Genomic DNA, 16,900 nt, shown 5'->3' with positions numbered 1-16,900 from the left:
ACATTAATCACGTCTGAGATAGGACTTGTCAGGCAGCATCGCAGGTCTAGATAGTTATTTTCAGTTGTAGATGCGTATTTTTTTAATATTTTGTTCTGATGATATTAAGTGGAAATAGTTGAAGTTAAATCTGTCTTCAGAGGTCATGGCAGAAAAACTTCAAGAAAGAGGTATGATATTTCATGTATTTATGTGGAAATTTTCTCATGTACATGTGAAAAGATGGGGATTAGTTTTGTACAACAGTGGGGGGTCTTTTAATTAAAATACACAGCCTTTTTTTCTGTAATCAGGGCTTCCTTGAACTCAGTAGTGATTTTTGCTCAAAAATTGTTCATGCTGAAGTAAAAACTGTGTAAACGATTTATGATACATTCTGAGTTCTGGTACACTTGAAGTAGCTCAGTTGGATACTCAAAATTAGCAGCAGAACGTGAAATATTTGCTCTGGGATCATACTATTAAATATAAATTAATTGCTATCTTAAATTACTTTAAGGATATTTGCATACTTGAAAGTTTATTTCTAGAAGATTGGGATTATAAAGACCTTAACAATATGCTAACTGTCCTGCTTGAAAAACGAGTGCTTGTAATGCCTAGCCACAGCCTTTATTTAAAAGTGCACTTTTGAGTTATTTGCAGAATACTCTTCATAGTGTGCTTGTACACTTAACATCCTCAGTGTGTGCTGGTAATCCAGCATTGACTGATAGTACTATCAATTCCCAGGTCTCCTACAGAAATGGAAGATGGAGAAATAATCTACTCTCCCTCTTGAAAAATCACATTTCATATGTAACTATTACAATGTATTTGATTGAGATGGGAATTGTGTTACTTTCTCGTGGGAGTTGTTTGAATTTCCACTGTTTAAAAATCAATTCAGCTTGATGAGTGGTGGATTCAAGCAGTTGGAACCCATTACGATGATTTCATATCACCAGTTGCACCCTATTTAATCTTTCTGTTAGGAGATAATTAAGTTGAACTCATTAATTTGCACAGATGTTGAATGTTTCCACCAAACTTGGTTTTCTCCACCCTCACCTGTCCTTCCTGCCCAGGTGCATGGCACTGCCAGCAGTGGGCAATGCCCCGTGGCGCTGAGTGGGGCAATGCACAGGTAACTGTGGTCTCCTTGCATGGGATATAAACTTTTCCTGCAGCTGAGACCGAGTAGGAATCTTGGGCTCTGACTTTTGTATTAGGCTGGCAGGCATAAAGATTGCTTTTCTTTTTCTCTAACTGCCTGAGATAGAATGGCTCAATTTTTAATGGTATATCTATATATGCAGTTCCCTCTTTAAGCCACATACAAGGTAGTGTTTTTTTGGGTTTTTTTTTTAACAAGAGTCTGTAAATCTTCAGCCTGCTACATTTCTATGGGCCCCGAATGCATTTGGTGCTTTGTCAATATGCTGGCAAAGAAATGCTTGCTTTTGGGAAGTGATTTTCTGCATTGCTTTTGACATCTAGGTTTAATTTCCTTTGAAGCAATAGTATTTTCTTAAGAGAATTTAGAGCTGGTAAAAAGCCCTCATATACAAGGGCTGACCATCTCTATTTTCTTTCATGTCTACAAAAGCTGATTGGAGTAATTCCTTCCTACACCCAAAATGATACTGGTCAGGAGCCGATGCTTTCTGTTGGCCATGCAGACATTTTAGGAGAGGGCACAGCAGTGCCTGGTTTGCTCTTTGGTGACTGATTGCCCTGAGTGTTTGATCACTGGTGCCTCTGTTGGGAGCTCTCCTGTTTATTGTGCACAGCAGAGTCCATCTGGCAGCAGGTGACAGACCCAGAAAAACCCTGTATTCCACTAGAAATATTTTAGGCTAGGAAGGTAGATGAATTTCTGGTTTAGCATCCTTCTTGTAGGCTACTAAAAAAGCTGTGTGTGTATTTTACTGTATTAAGCTGGTTTCTAACACTCTGGTGCCACAATCCAATCACAAATAAGCTTCTGGTTTTTGTCTTGTTCTGTGTAAAATTTCTCTCCAGTTAATAGTCTGAAATAGAAGTCTAGGTCCAAGTTCCTGTGATGGCATCTAGAATTTACCAAACATGTATGCTCACAAAACCTACTAAATTGATTTGACCTGGATTTTTTCTGGCATGGAGTAATGTCTTTTGTAGGGACACATAATCACTTAGAGAAGAAAGGTCTTTTGGCTGACATTTTTAGCTCTTGATATCTTATATATTTCATAGGTACTATGAAGAAGTGACTGAAGTTGTAGGAGTGCTGCATCCAACATTATGCTGGGATTCCAATGCAATTAGAGTAGAAATGTGACAATAATAAGCTGGGTTTCTTCCCTTGGAATTAATGCAAGGTTTTAAAATTAAGAGATATAACAGCACTATGGGCATACATCTGTTGGACTGGTAATTTACTGGGGATATTTCTAACTCGTGTTCTTGTGCTTGAAATTGTTCTAAGACATTTCAGATGTAAAAGAGCACAAAATGCACACTGTACTTCACCAGAAAGTAGTTTATCCAATAAAATATGTTCCTAAGGAGATGACAGGTAAAAAAAAAATTCCTCTTTTGATATTTTAACAACATTTCATTGATTGTTAATGTATAGAAGATGTAAATGCTTTTATTTCCTACTACTTTTCCTTTGAAAAGGACCTCCTTAAAGATGAATAAAAACAAAAAATTTGCCACCATTTCTTTAATACACCCAAAATAAGAGATACGTAAGTTTTTGCCATGTGATTCAAGCTTTTTTTCCCACTCCTTCCCAAAGAAGTGATATTTTAACCAGTTGTGTGGCTATTTTTCCAATTTGCTGAAATAAGTAGTTCAGTCTAGGTGGAGCTGGAAGGGCCTGAATTTTTAAGCTGTTGTGTAAAGTGGAGAGGGGAGGCCAGGCAGAAGGGAATGCCATTAGCAGGCAGTGACAGTGGCAGCAGAGCTGTTCAGACAGCTGCACGTGTCATCTCGTGTACTCGGGTCCCAGTCATGCTGCTATTTCTGTCTCGTTAGCACAAATCACAGCATCTACTTCTGCGAGTCCCTCTTGCACCTTGGCTTATCTAGGGGCACTTCCTAATTTGAGTGAGTTTAAAAGGGATGGTGAAAACTCACAGTCTGGTAACAAGCTGTTCATTTCACTGCAGAGCACGAGGCAGTGCCACCAAGGCCGTGTCTGTCCCGGAGTCAGGCACCTGGCCCCTCTGTAGGCATTTGGGAATGGTACCTCAGTGCTCGTCTAGACTCGGAGAGGCAGCATTTCCTACCAGACAATATCACCACCTAAGGTGTTTGTACAGAGCAAGTCAAGCTAATTCACAGAGGGTATCTAGAGGAAAATCCTCTGTCTGCTGCTTGTTACTGCTTCAGCGGCCACATATTCTACATACTGTCCTCTCAGATAACCACCAAACTCCAGGAGATGGAAACATTGCTTACAGTGAAGCTTACAGTGAAGTCATACATTTGGTATTCTAACTCAAAGCAACTATAGACCAGTATTATGAATTAAGGTATTTTAAAAAAGATAAAAACAGACTAGTGCTTGTTGATAGGGAATTTTTTTGTTACATTTTGGTGGGGTTTTTTTAATACTTGCCCATACTAAGACAATTTGTTTCTTGTACTTCTTTTATTCTCACTGACCTGGACCAGATTTTTCATTGTTTTCTGAAAAGTTCCTGTTTTCAGTACAGTAGGTGTGTATTGCATTCCAGAAAATAATGATGTAAAAGCATTAATACAATTTAGCTGTTGTTAACTTGCATTTTAAGAAGGTTTATAATCTGCTTAGCTATCAGTGTTCTATTCTTTGTATGACACATTAATTTCAAGCATTCCTAAATTCTGACCGTTGTTGCTAAGGCTGCCCTGTGTGTTAGACAGACCTCTAAGTACGCCTACAGTCATGTATGAATGTCCATATGGAGAAATTACTCTTTTTGACGTGAAAATTCATGTTAGATGCTTATAAGTATATCAACAGGATTTCTTTATGCTATTTACAAATGTAGTATATTTCTCAGCTTATGAATTTGCTACATATTTACTGTTTGAAGAATAGTGCCCATATTTACTTGCTTCAGTAATAAGACTTGATATCAACTTGCAAGTTTAACAAAGTATGAGGCTCATAAACAGGCATAAGCCAAACATAGTATATTGATTTAATACTACTACTCATATGCATTTCCTCAAACTCTTTCACTTTGTTCAAAATGAGGGAATGTAGAGTTAAGTTTGTCTGTCCTTATCTGTCTGTCTTGTGTTCTGCAGGGATGTATGTCCTGGCTTTTTGTGGTTTAATAGTTTTAGCAATAAGGATGAGAAACAGTAAGATTTTTTTACTTTTTGGATGAGACAAGATAGAGAATGCCAGTGAGTGCCAGGAGAAGCCTTCCCAGGACAGCAGTTGATTGCTATTGCAGGTCTCTGAACTTCAGCTCTCTGTAACACTGTGTGTGAGCAGTTGACATAAGAGTGGCTCCTGTAAATGCTGCCATGCTTTCAGGCTTCCTAGTTAACTGGTGCTGAAGACAGCTATCAGGCTGTAAATGCAAACTTCCCTGTACAGTCCTGTGCTGGTCAGAGGTGGATGAGAGGGGGTGGAGCAGCAGTGTGGAAAGAAGCCTCTGAAAAGGAGGCACAGAAGTTCAGTTATAGTGCATCTTGTACAGGGTTGTGTAAGTGTACATGTGTCCTGGCTAGTGAGTCATTGGCAGCTTCAGCAGAAGGGGCAGTGGCCAGACTCGTTGTGCTCTGCTTATATCACTACAGGAATCCAGTTGCTGTCCTCCTACTCCTTCATCTGCAAATAACCAGCAATGGTATCCGTGCCTCATCCGCAGGAAGGGTAAGGGAAAACCTCCTCCAAGCCTCCTGTGTAAGGGATGGAATAGACTAAACCCTCATGGTTTAAATAACGTGCAGAAGAGCTCTTTCTTTGGGAAATGGTTGTTTTCGCATTTTTGTCTTGGAAACTGCTGAAGCATCCCACAGGGTTTGGGTTTCTGTCTTGGTACTTGCTGTTCACGCAGGCAGTGAGAGCAGGCTTAGCACTAATCAGCTGTGATTCATTGTGCGTTTACCCCACAACATCTAATACTGAATAGGTTTGAAACCTTTGATACATCTTCCTTTGTTGGTTCCTTTCCACAATTCGCTTCCATTAATTTCCAGGGCCTTAGGGATCTTTGTTTTTGCGTTGCTGATGCTGGCCATGAGCACACAGGCAGACAGGCAGCTGGTTAGGCCTCTGCCTGCCAGGCTTCGGGAGCCAATTCTTCTGCACAAGCGCGCAGCTCGCTCAGCCCTCTCCCCGCTCCCGTCTGGATTATGGTTTCATTAAGGTCTCATACATATGTGATATTTTAACTCAAATGGGATATAATAAATTTCATCTGAATAAGCAGTGCCTTTTATGTGTCATAAATTTTGCCTTTTCCTGTCCCCACTAATACGTTTTCCCCCTTAACATTTCAGTTTTATACTGATAAACTCCTCGACATTTAAATAGTGCTGCGGCAGGCTGGAGGTGCAGAAGTGGGTCACGCAGAGCTATCGGGAGAGCTGTGACTTTTATAACTGCCTGAATAGGAAGCTCCCGGCTACTCAGATTTCTGCCAGGTTGACTGCCGCTGCTGAAAGGAGAGAAATAAAGTGTGCTTTCGTTCTAAAAGCACTTTGCACACATGATTCAACCTTTTCAGGGCTCTGGTGTGAGGCGGGTAAATGTTGTTGCTTCAGGTGGAGAAACTGAGGCAGGAGGCTTGTGTGTGCCGTTCTGAATAGCCGCGCTTGGGCTCGCATCACAGCCACGCCCTTACCTAATAAGGTCCTTTTTTGCCATGCTGACGGATCTGGCTTCCTAACAGAATGAAACTTCAGTGTTGTTACAAGGTAACTGGAGCTGGAAAATGTGTATCTGCTGTCTCGAGCGTCCCTGGGGTGGTTGGTTTGGCTTTTTTTGCTGTTCTTCTTTTCCCCCTCTTCCCTCCCTAGTTTTTGGCCCAAAATAGTTCCACTTTTCCACTTGAAAAAACAAGCAAACTAAAACCAAACAAGCAATTGATGAATTATGTTTACAGTCCTACAATGAGAAGTTAGAATTCTTTTTGCTAGGAAAAGCAAAAACTTTTATGCTGTTAAAAAGAGCAAAAGTATTTTCTGACTTTATCTTAGTTGACTTCTAATGGCCTGTAGTATACATACATTTGTATCTGTAACAAGCTTTTAACATGTATTTATGTGCTATATAATACAAGAGTGATCCAAGAGCACTGTGGCTCAGAGATCCCTGCAGTACTGAATGGTTATTGGTGGGAGTGGAGAGATCCATTTAGGAGATTGCTGTTATAATTTCTGGGGGCCCTAAAATGTGTGGAAATATTTTATGATACTAGTTTTTTTAGAGTGTGTCTTCTGATCTGTCTGTTGAGTGTCTTAGTGGTTTGTGCAAACTCAGCTTTATTTCTTGAAAAAGAAGACATTCCCTCTGAAATCATGTTACTTAAAAAGCACATATGATTATTACACGACTTTCTTGCTTAATTTTGCGTGCTAAAGGAAAGCTATAAAGGTCATTTGGTGAGCAATTTTATCTGGGATTTTCTCCTAGTAGTTAAAACCACATGATGTTAATAACTATTTACATAATCCCTAAAAACTGGTAGGCAAATTGTGCATGTGGAAACATGAAAGGTAATGTAAACAGGCGAGGTGCTTTACCCCGAGATGTGTGTTTTGACTGTAAAGCTGTGTAACTGAAGATGGGAAAAAGGTACAATTCTAATCCATTTCTTTTGTCTTAAGGAGTTGGTGAATTGTAAGTTCTATTTTAGGAAATGGATTTTTGATTTTCTGAGTGAATCTATGAAAACCCCTTGAAATCACTGTCTTTTGGCAGTCAGCCAGGTAGTTCAGTAAACAAGCTGGATTGATTATCTGAAAGTTATTTTTTATGGTAATGTTGGATTTCAGATACAGAGTGTCACCTTCATGTCTTTTGAGTTCAGCTGTGTAAGGTATATTCAATCCTGTATTTACTTCCAAAGCCAAATAATTTGTGTTTTGAATATAAGCGGAGGAATCTTGCTTTACAGTAATGAATCCTGTATCCACAAACATCCACAAACAGAAAATAAGCCTCAGTGCCTTCCATGAAACCTAAGCTTCCTTCAGCAGAGGTCCTGAAAATAAGCAACCAACAAGCAAAAGCATCATGCTTGCTTGCTTTTTTTTTGCCTTTTTTTTTCCCTTTTGTACAGATGCATGAGATGAGCAAGTATTGAACTGTTTGTTCAGTGCTGAAAAGGGAAATGTGCTGTTCTAGCTTGTGCCTTACCAGAGGAAAGCCTGGTTGGAACAGCTGGCTCCTCAGCTTAGTTCTTGAGGTAAATCCTCTCCTTTCACCTCCTACCCAAGTCTAAGGTGTTTGGAGAGGATTCCTTTAAGGGTGATGAAAAATCACCTCTCTGTTTTTGTTCAAGCAGAGAATTTAAAAAAAGAACATTAGTAAATGATGGAAGAATTCTCAGCAGCATAAAGACAGTGTGGGGGGAACGTTATTCTAGTTAGCCACTATGTTGATGTTTCTGTCTGTGCACCTGGCTAAAAATATCAATCTGTGTCTTAAAATGGCTTTTTGAATGTTTCCTGCTAATGAGAAGCAACTTCAGTGCAGGGTTGTAAACTGTATGTCTCCTACTTTGATGGGTGATGTACATTGAAAAGAAACTGAGTGATAGCAGTGGATCTGAAAATAATATGGTGTCAATTCCCCAACCTTGCTCTTGGCCTTGTGTTGATAACTGTTTTTAAAACTTTGCTTTTTGGGATCAGATGATTGTTTAAACCAAACTGATAGGATCTTTTTCCAGTCCCAAAATTCCTAGCAATGCTAAATTCATAAGAGAAGGAAAACGTAAATCAAGTGCTGCAGAAGAGTTTAAGGAACACAGAAATAGCTGTTTATACTTATCCAATTTTAATTTTGCAACCTTAAAAATAATAAAAAATGGCTATTGAAACTTTCTCCATCTACCAGGGCATTTGTGGCCTCATAACAACAAAAAAGATATGCTACTCTCTCATTTTATTGTTTCCTGTATGTACATCATGTCATTTGTATATTGCCGCCCTCTTTTTTTTTTTTACACATTTATAAGTCACTGTCTTCTGGCAGTAGGTATCATTTTATTTTCTGGATGCTGCAGAAACTAAGTTATAAATATACTTATTTTCAGGACTGAAAAAACTATGCATAGTTTCTCCCTTAGGCCCCCAAACTCCAGGAAAAAAGTCCCAAATCAACCTGCCAAAGGCATTTACTGGGTGTGGTTTTTAGAGTGACCTGAGAACAAAGCACACTTCAGCACTGTAAGTTTTCATCCTGTATCTCCCAATAACACCCTTTGGCTTTTGACAAACGGCTTGATCTCTGCTGGCCAAGGTGGCCACTGGTGAGCATAAAGCTGAATCCTCCCAGGCCTGTGGAAGTGCATCAGGTTATTAGTTATTCCACACATTAACTGACTCCTGTAGGTAATATATATTTCTCTCCATTTGCAAAATGGAGATGGTGATACTTTCTGCCTGCCTCTCAGTGGGATCTGGGAGGATTAGTTCTGTCTCTACAGCAGCGTATAAGTGGTAAGGATGATTACAAAGAACAAGATGTGCAATTACACTGGAGGGGCAGCAAGCTGCGAGTGTCTCGTTACACTTCCATAGCAGAGCAGCTGGCTGATGAGCTGTCCTGACCTCTGCAGTCAAACCAGATTTCAGCACAGTTGGCTCATTTGTGGGCTACTCTGATTCCTCACATCAGGACCTCTGTTTTCTAAAGGTGCCATCAGACAGGGAAATACGGATGACAGCTTCCCACTGGAGGTGTGCATTCGTGTTTGGCTTGCCAGAGCAATTCCAGGCACTGTGGATGTGAGCACCTGTAGGTGACCGTCTTTGCCAGAAGGCTGTTCTTTCAGTAGTGTGAATCTTGATGCTCTGACCACCTGCTTCTCCCATGACAGTCTTCACTCCTTTGCTGGCATCACCTTCTGCTCATGGTACATGCTTCCTTATAAGATTTTCCTTTCCCTGCTTGCTCGGCTCAAATTCCACCTACCTAACAACCCAATGCTTCTGCAGTGTCAGCAAGAAGTCGGTCAGTAATAATAGTCATATTTATTTTCTTTAATGCCCTTCCAGGTACACCCTGTTTATTTGATTTTGCCTAGAATGTGAGCTCTTAGGTGGACACCTTCCTAGGTCTTTTCTCATGTGGGCTGCTGCTGCGTTGTCAGTGTTGTACAAGGTTAACCCCAGTTGGCACTGGGACAGCTCTATCCTGGGACACTTAGGAATTCGTTTTTAGAGTTTCCCTAAACTCGTTCAGTGAATTAAATAAAAGGTGTATCTGAAAGGCAAGTTCTTTCATTTGTGCTCTGTGTGCTTTAAAGCCCTTTGAGCAGTTAAGTTATAGTGACTGCTGAAAGTAATGAGAATGAGTGATAAGGAAAAGGATTTACTTGTATTTTCATTAGGATCTATTAAGACTAATGTAATCAAATGGGATCAAAATGCTGTCACCTTCTGAGGGTCATTGTCAGTAATTGTAACAATTAAGTGATTATCCTAGTGTCTTGCCTAAGGGAAAATTAAAGTGACTGAAATAAAAAAATAGAAGGTGTGATGCAATGCATTTAGGTGTGGAACAGTCACTTATTTGAAGTGGATGCCAAATAGTTAACAAGAAACTATGGTGCAAGTAAAGGGCTAATATTTTAGAGCAGTTAACAGAGCAAGAGAAAATATTAAAATGAGAGTTTTCTATTGGACATACAGAAAAATAGGAACCTTCAGTTTTGAATTTTGGTGCTGATTTTTGAGTTTGCCAGTTTGTAGCTCTTAAAAAGCTTGACTGTCAAACAAGGTGCTGCAGACTTTCTGACAGACATGGATGGCATTTGAGGTATGTAATCAGTACAGCCAACATACTCTTTGGTGTAAATGGCCTTGTGGGATGTTTGTGGAATCTACACTGCACATGCAAGCAGAGTTAAACGGATGGGAACCTAAACAGGTTAGTATCATGGCACAGTCAAAAGCAGTGGAATAAAGCATTCATTAAAATTACCTGCTTCAATAAAGGACCTTGTCCTTATATCCTCAATAAAGGATTTTGTCCTTATTGTTGCTCTGTTTTGCCAGTGTCTCTCATAAGCAAAGCTATCAGTTAGTGCTGGCAGGATAAACCCCAAAGGATATTAGAACAGTGCTGTTTTTATCTCAGCTATGTCCTGTTCGATGGGAGCTACAGTTTGTGGCTCAAGTATTCTGCAACATTTTGACTTGATTCATGTTTCTCAAGTTTTGTGCTTAACGTCATGTGCCTAAATATCCCTCAGACTGAACTGGGAATATACCCCATAGTTATAGAAAAGTAGCATATTGGAAATTTAGGTGACAGACATTTATCTCCTCTAATAGAGTAGACTTTTATTTCTTCCATTTCAAAGCTGTGAATTATGATGTATGTCTATTAAGGGAGGGTTAAACTATTTGTCCTGCCTTTTGTTTTTGGTGTACTTTCAATTGTATTTTTCTTTTGTTTTAAGCATTTTCCCATGTTTCAACCAATACTTTTTAGAATGCAGATGTGCAAACGTATAATTTTCCCTTTCAGGACAATAGGAGATGTTTTGGAATACTCATTCCTACATACCTTAAGCACCTAAGTATTTTAAATGTGTAAATGACCCAATAAAATCAATCAAGTTCTTAAATTAATGAGCTACTTGGGAATTAGTGGTAAAAGCATGTGATCTCTGTGGCTTTCTTGCTTTAAACATGCAATTATGAAAAAGGGCTTGAGCATGATGGGCAGGGGAGGAAGAAACTAGTCTGGAAAACTTTGAAAATATGGTAAGGTAAATGGTTCATGATACAGTACTTCTCTAGAGGTAGCTAAGGTTGTGTGGGACTCTACGGTGTGTGGCGAGATTGGCTCTCAGTCTGCAGAGTCCTTTCTGGGCCATTAGGAGTGTTGTGCTGGCGTCTGTGCAGAGCACCCAGGCAGACGAAAGGTCGCACCTTGCTATTTTGGGATCAGCTGAGGCGGAGCTGTCACACAAATAAGCTGAAAGGCGCAGGGAAGTTGTGTGTGGTGTGACCAGGGTATGACCAATGCTGGCTAAAACCAATGGGAATCTTTTTTGCCACCCTAATGGCTGTAAAATCAGGCTCTGTTTTAGCTCAGACCTTTTCATTTCTTGATCTGAAGCCATTTGAGAATGTGCTGTTATATGTGTAATCTTTAAATAATGCTTCAGTCTCAAGACTCTCACTTGCCCGCGAGTAGTTTTGGAAGCTCTGTGCTGCCACATCATTTTTCTACTAGATTTTTTCAACTGTTGCTTGTGTGGTTGTAGATTTACCTGATATATTGGATACATAGATTAGTGATATTTATTGCTGTTTATGTATTGAAAGGAAAAATTATATTTGGCCTCTGACAATCTCAAATGAAGATCAAGATACAGTCTATAACACTTTGGGCTCTGATTCCCATGGGGGTTTTTTGGAGCATTCAGTGGTGGTGATCCTGTGTTTGGCAAGCAAGTTTCTCCTTACATGCAAACTATTTTTGTTGTTTTCCTAAAAACATTATGGTATGATTAAAATATGGGTTGTTTAGGAGAGGAGTAGTCTTTGTTTCTATAAGAAATAGTGCCAGACATGTCTGGTGTATCAGAGGAGGAATGAGCAGTAGCTGCAGCCGTTGTCATTAGGGTCATTCCTTGTGTGCTGGCTTCGCTGCTGCCTTCTGGCAGCATGAGTTCTGGGCTGGCAGATCTGCAAGATCTTTCAGATCTGTCAGGACCCTAATCTAAAACATTTAAGTCAGTGTCTGATCCTTCCCATTTGCAATGGGGTGTTCCTGAGTTCTGACTATTTTATTTTTAAAAATTTAAACATTCTTTGTTTCATGGGAGAGAATCAGGGTAATTCCCAGTCCAGTTTTGAGACACAGGAAAGAGCATGTGCATCATTTTCTTGATTGTGCTAAGCATGTGGCCCCTGGAAAAATGGGCTGATTGTGGAAAAGTCTTCTGTTTGGTCCTGATTTCACTTGGCCCTTGCTGTTCTGTTTATAGCTCAGGATACTACTGTCTCAGTCTTGCTACATGGAGACTGCTACAGGTGTAACAGAAACTGGTTAGTTATTATAAAGCACTTTGTAAATAATAAGCGGTAGTAAAAAAATAATTATAATATTGTTGAAACACAGTTAATTCTTCCAGTAAAACTACAAGTAATTAATTCACAAATTAAAAACTTGAAACTGGGGTTTTCTGTCTGTAACAATCAAAAGACTTTTTTGTGGTCTCACTTCATTTTCCATTTACAAAATAACTTATTTTCATGATGCAAAATTACCTAGTATGCAAACTCTAGACTGAGTACTTGAAAACAAACAAGGCTTTGTAGTAACTTGTTATTTTCCCTGAAGAATCTGTGTGCCCTTTCTTGCACTCAGCATTGTACTGCTTCATGTGGTTTTGTCTTTGGTATACAACCCACTGTGCTCCAGCTCCACACTTGATTAAATGGCATTATGAACTCTCTAATTATAATACCTTCACTTTATTACGCTCGAAAGGATTGGCTCTGGTGGATGGTGGTGCAGACAATGTGCAATGTGAATGCACTAGTTTGAGTTTCCTGATTTGTGTTGTTATATGCATTGTGAGCTTGCCTTGTGATCACCATCATGGAGGTAAATATGATTGTGGGACTAAACATAACAAAGAGGTGATGTCTTTCAAAAGTGCTCTAGTATCCAACTAATGGTTTTTGTTTTTATTACAGTTGCAGATACTGAATATCTCTCCCATGAATGCAATCTCCAAAACACAAAGAGGTTTTCTTGGGGTGCTTTTGGGTTTTTGAGGGTTTTTTTGAATGGATGTGAAGCAAGTGTTAAGACATAACTTTTCAAGGAAGGTTTTTCTAGGAAAGAAAAATAGATAATGAGGTGTTGTTTGTGGTTTTTGTAGCTAATATGAAGCCTGGAACTGTAATGACAAGGAAGTTTGGTATGATGTTGGAAGCCTGGTTTTCTTTCCCTACAACTTAAATAACTTCATGACCAGTAGCAGAGTTGCTGCATGGTCATTTGTTTTTGTGGATTTGTGACTTATACACTCTTTCTTCAACAAGAAATTGCTGAGATCCTCAATGAGGTTTCATTGATGCTGATGTTAAAGTCTATAAAGCTGTTTACATGGTCTTATCTTCAGACAAGAACCATGTCATTTTAATAGTAAAATAGGAATAAGAGGAGTTAATGTCATTAATAACTAAAACTCAATACAGAAAGTCCAGGGAATTTGATGGAAGGGACAGAACAGCAATCTGCAGGGAGTAGTCTGGGTGTGTTTAGTTTGCATCTTAACAGTGGCAGAGGGAAACTAAAAGAAAGGTAACATTGTGAGGACCTTACTGAAAAGGAGTTAGAGTAATGGATCTGAGATGCAATAGGACGTAGGGAAAAAAGAAAGAAAGAAAGCATAAGTGGAAATATGGGCATATTCTCAGAGGAGTCAGTGGACTTAAAAGCAAACAACCACCAGTCAGGATGCAGGAGGACCATGGCCTTGTCCCCTCTTGATGGTGGGGGCTCTCTTCTCCTTCACTTGAGGCACAGCCCTTGCTTCCCTTTGAACTCTCTTTGTGAGCAGCCCCATGCCAGGTTATATAATCCTCCCTAACACTGCTTTTAGCTAGTGACCATGCAGCTCAGTTCTGCCAAACCCCATTGCCCTCCCTCCTTCCCAGAAACGGCAGTCAGCTGAAATGGGATGTGCATCCTAGGTGAGCTGAGGCTGAACCAGAGTTCTGGAACAGCCAGTGTGAGGTCATTACCTGCATCCACATAGGATGGCATGAAGGAAATGCTTTGGATTATCCTAAAATTGACACAGTATCACTGAGGCACTATAAAAGAGGCATCAGTAATTATTTAGGAGTGCTGCAATTTTTGTTTTACTTACAAATGTTGGGGAGGGGAGGGTTTGCAAACAGAAACTTGGTACCCTTTAGAAAAGAAAAATATTAACACACACACCCCCCCCCCCCCCCCCCCCATAAATATAAACAAGACCGCAAAACGAAATTACAAAACACAAGCCATTGAATTTATTTAGTGGTTTTTTTAGCATGGTCCTGAGGACGTTATCTCTAAGGATATTTTGTGTCCTGCGAATCAGAACCATGGGCTGCTGCTTTGTGTGTTTGCAGCAGTGATTTTGCAGAAGGCTGACAGAGTCTCTGGGCTGAGCCCAAGTGCTGTGGGCTGGCAGATGTGGCGGGCAGCGTCTGTGCGCGGTTGGGAATAAAGAGCCCTTGTGCCTGCTGGAAATGCATGGGATTATAAATGTGAAACTGCTGAAACCATCCCTTGCATTTGAGTTCAAGAAATTAAATTTGTTTTAAAAATAGGTTCAATACGTAGGTTTCCTGCTTTAACACAGCTTCATGTATTCAGAATCTTGTAGAAGATGCGGAGGGGGGAGTTTTGGAGCGAAACAAATCAGTGGCAGATTTAGCATCATGTACGTGTGTGCCAAGTTATTCTTAGCATGAGTGGAGCCCAGTCAAAAGACTTCTGGTTTGTGTGCTATTCTGTTGTATTTTAAACTAATGTTGTGTATAATTGGCATTCGTTAAGGGGAAAATGTAGTGCTGTTTGCTTACATCATGCAAAGTAGAATTAGCGATCAAATTAATAACTCATTTTTCAGGCATGGACTAGGAGCCGGTTGCATGGCAGTACTGTATGAGGAAGAATCAGCCAGCTCAGTTTTTATATTGTGCTCGTTAATATTTTCCTCCTCCTTCTATCCTCTGTGTTGACATTAATGTTAATTACTTACTTGCAGCAACCAAAAAGTATTGATGAAAGCCCATGAACCCAATGTGCTTTTGTAAAATTAGTTTCCTGCTTAAGCAGATATTTCTGTAGTAATTGACACAAACCAGCCTCAGAGAGGCAAAGGCAAGCTGGTTGTATGATTGATTCACCATATTCTGTGGTTATTTCATGTTTATTGTAAAGAGAAGGCTCTAAGTACAGGGCCAGATGCTCCACCTGGGTCCTTATCTGAAGATGTGGCCTGAATAATTTATTAAGGTGCTGTCCTTTACATTCTCTTCAGCTAGAAGTCTTGCCATAAAAACCTCCAGAATTTTAAAACCTTCCTCTTGTTCTGCTTTGCCTTTGTTAACATAGTGGAACGACATAGTCAATCCCAGCAATCCCAATACCGGTGCAGAATAAGAAGCTGCATGTGCAAATGCTACAGCGTGCATACTGCAATATGGGAAAAATAACTGCCCATTTGTAAGTTAATTCTCTCAATGTCTAGTCATTGTAGGTGTTAAAAGGAACTGGTTTAATGTTCTAAGGACTCATTAAAGTCGTTGATTTGTTTTGTTTGGTTGTTTTTTCCTTAAAGATTAATAAATAGGTTCTTTTGTTATCCCTTACCAGGAGATAAGGAAATTGCATCATATGAGGTGTGATCCCCAATAACGTTTTCTCTTTGAAGGGATGAGTAGTTCCCTGGTGCCAACCTTGTGGCTTTAATGTGATCTCCCAAATAGCATAAAGCTTGTTATTTAAATACTGACTTTCAAACAAGTAATATTCTCTTCTGTCTTGCAGGACAGCTAATTGTGCTGATTTCCCCTTGTTTTGTTCTCTCATTTTCCTTTTTCAGTAGAAAACTGTAAATATTATAAAAGGTCAGGTGGTTTCCGTCCAAGTAATGGATTGCTTCAGGCTTTAAAAATGATGCCTGTTTATGGCTCTGCCATCTGCAGAAGCAGCAGACTATCATAAAGTTACTGTATTGATCTGTCACTAGTACTGTCTTGTCTGCCAAATGAAAAATGGCTTAAACTCATAACCTAGGCCAGCAGTTTTCTTATTGTAAGCCAGACAAAAAATGCTATTGATCTTCTTTGCTGAAGTGTTCTTTTCACAGTTTGCCAGCATCAACATACTGTTGTCCTTAGTCAGGGCTAATTAGCTAATAATTTAATGCAACTGAGACAGCAATCTCAGTTTGGTTTAGTAGCAAGGGAATATGCTGTAACTTCAGAAGTGTGGCACCTTTTTAAAGCACGGTCATGACTGCAGTGCTTGTCTCAACTTTTACACTCCCACTTCAAGTTTGATTTGTTCTACACTAAAGAATAACAGTCCACTTAGATTGAGGTGTGCTGTCACTTCAGGATTTATAGGAAGCAAAGCCCAGATGCAGTGTTGGTGTCTCTGTTCTTGCATGGTGCTCTTGGTTATGCACTTGCACTTCAGCTTTATGATCACTTCTTGAGTGAAACCAAATAGTTCATTGAATTAATCATGGGATCCCTGTGGTTTGGGAGCTACAGACCAGATGGATTCAGTCGCCTCTGAGAAACTGCCAAATATACCTTTTTTGACTGATTTAGTTGGTTTGTTGGTTTTTTTTTGGTGAAACACCAACCAAAAGAAAAATGCACTGCTAAATGGTTTTAAATCAAAGTTTGTAAGCTGGATTTTTCTAAGAAATAAGTTTTCTTAATCCTCTTACTGCTGTGGAGGCCAGGAGGTTGCAAGGAAACTGAGATTGGAAGCATGGGGAAGATCTCGTCTGCTCAGGCACATTGAAAATGCATAGTAATCTTCCACAAGTATTACTCTTTTTGATTCAAATATTCAATTATGTGAATGAATGGAGTTTGCTTGCTTCCATTCCTTAGCTGTGTATAGGAAGCAATTGGTATAACTTCAGCTGGAGGATGGCTCAATGTCTATCTGCCCATGTTTAATTTTCTGGGTGGTTCTCCTGGCTTGTCACATACT

The 16,900-nt window shown here is 39.7% G+C and overlaps 1 protein-coding gene across 5 annotated transcripts in view; it reads left to right on the top strand.

Annotated features, from left to right (window-relative positions):
• ZMIZ1 (zinc finger MIZ-type containing 1) overlaps positions 1-16,900 on the top strand; it is a 335,745-nt gene that overhangs the window by 90,881 nt on the left and 227,964 nt on the right. Inside the window, exon 1 of one of the 5 annotated variants that reach the window (XM_084210759.1) lies at positions 4,762-4,840. The exons of the other annotated variants lie outside the window; for them this stretch is intronic. The gene's annotated coding sequence lies outside the window, so the exon portion shown is untranslated. Of the gene's footprint in view, positions 1-4,761; positions 4,841-16,900 lie in introns of those variants that run through there. 5 annotated transcript variants of the gene reach the window in all.

Source organism: Fringilla coelebs (assembly GCF_963513975.1).
Source record: "Fringilla coelebs genome assembly, chromosome: 8".
In the NCBI taxonomy this organism is placed as follows: domain Eukaryota; kingdom Metazoa; phylum Chordata; class Aves; order Passeriformes; family Fringillidae; genus Fringilla; species Fringilla coelebs.
Note: the sequence above shows the minus strand (reverse complement) of the source record. Positions and strands in the feature narration are given on the sequence as shown.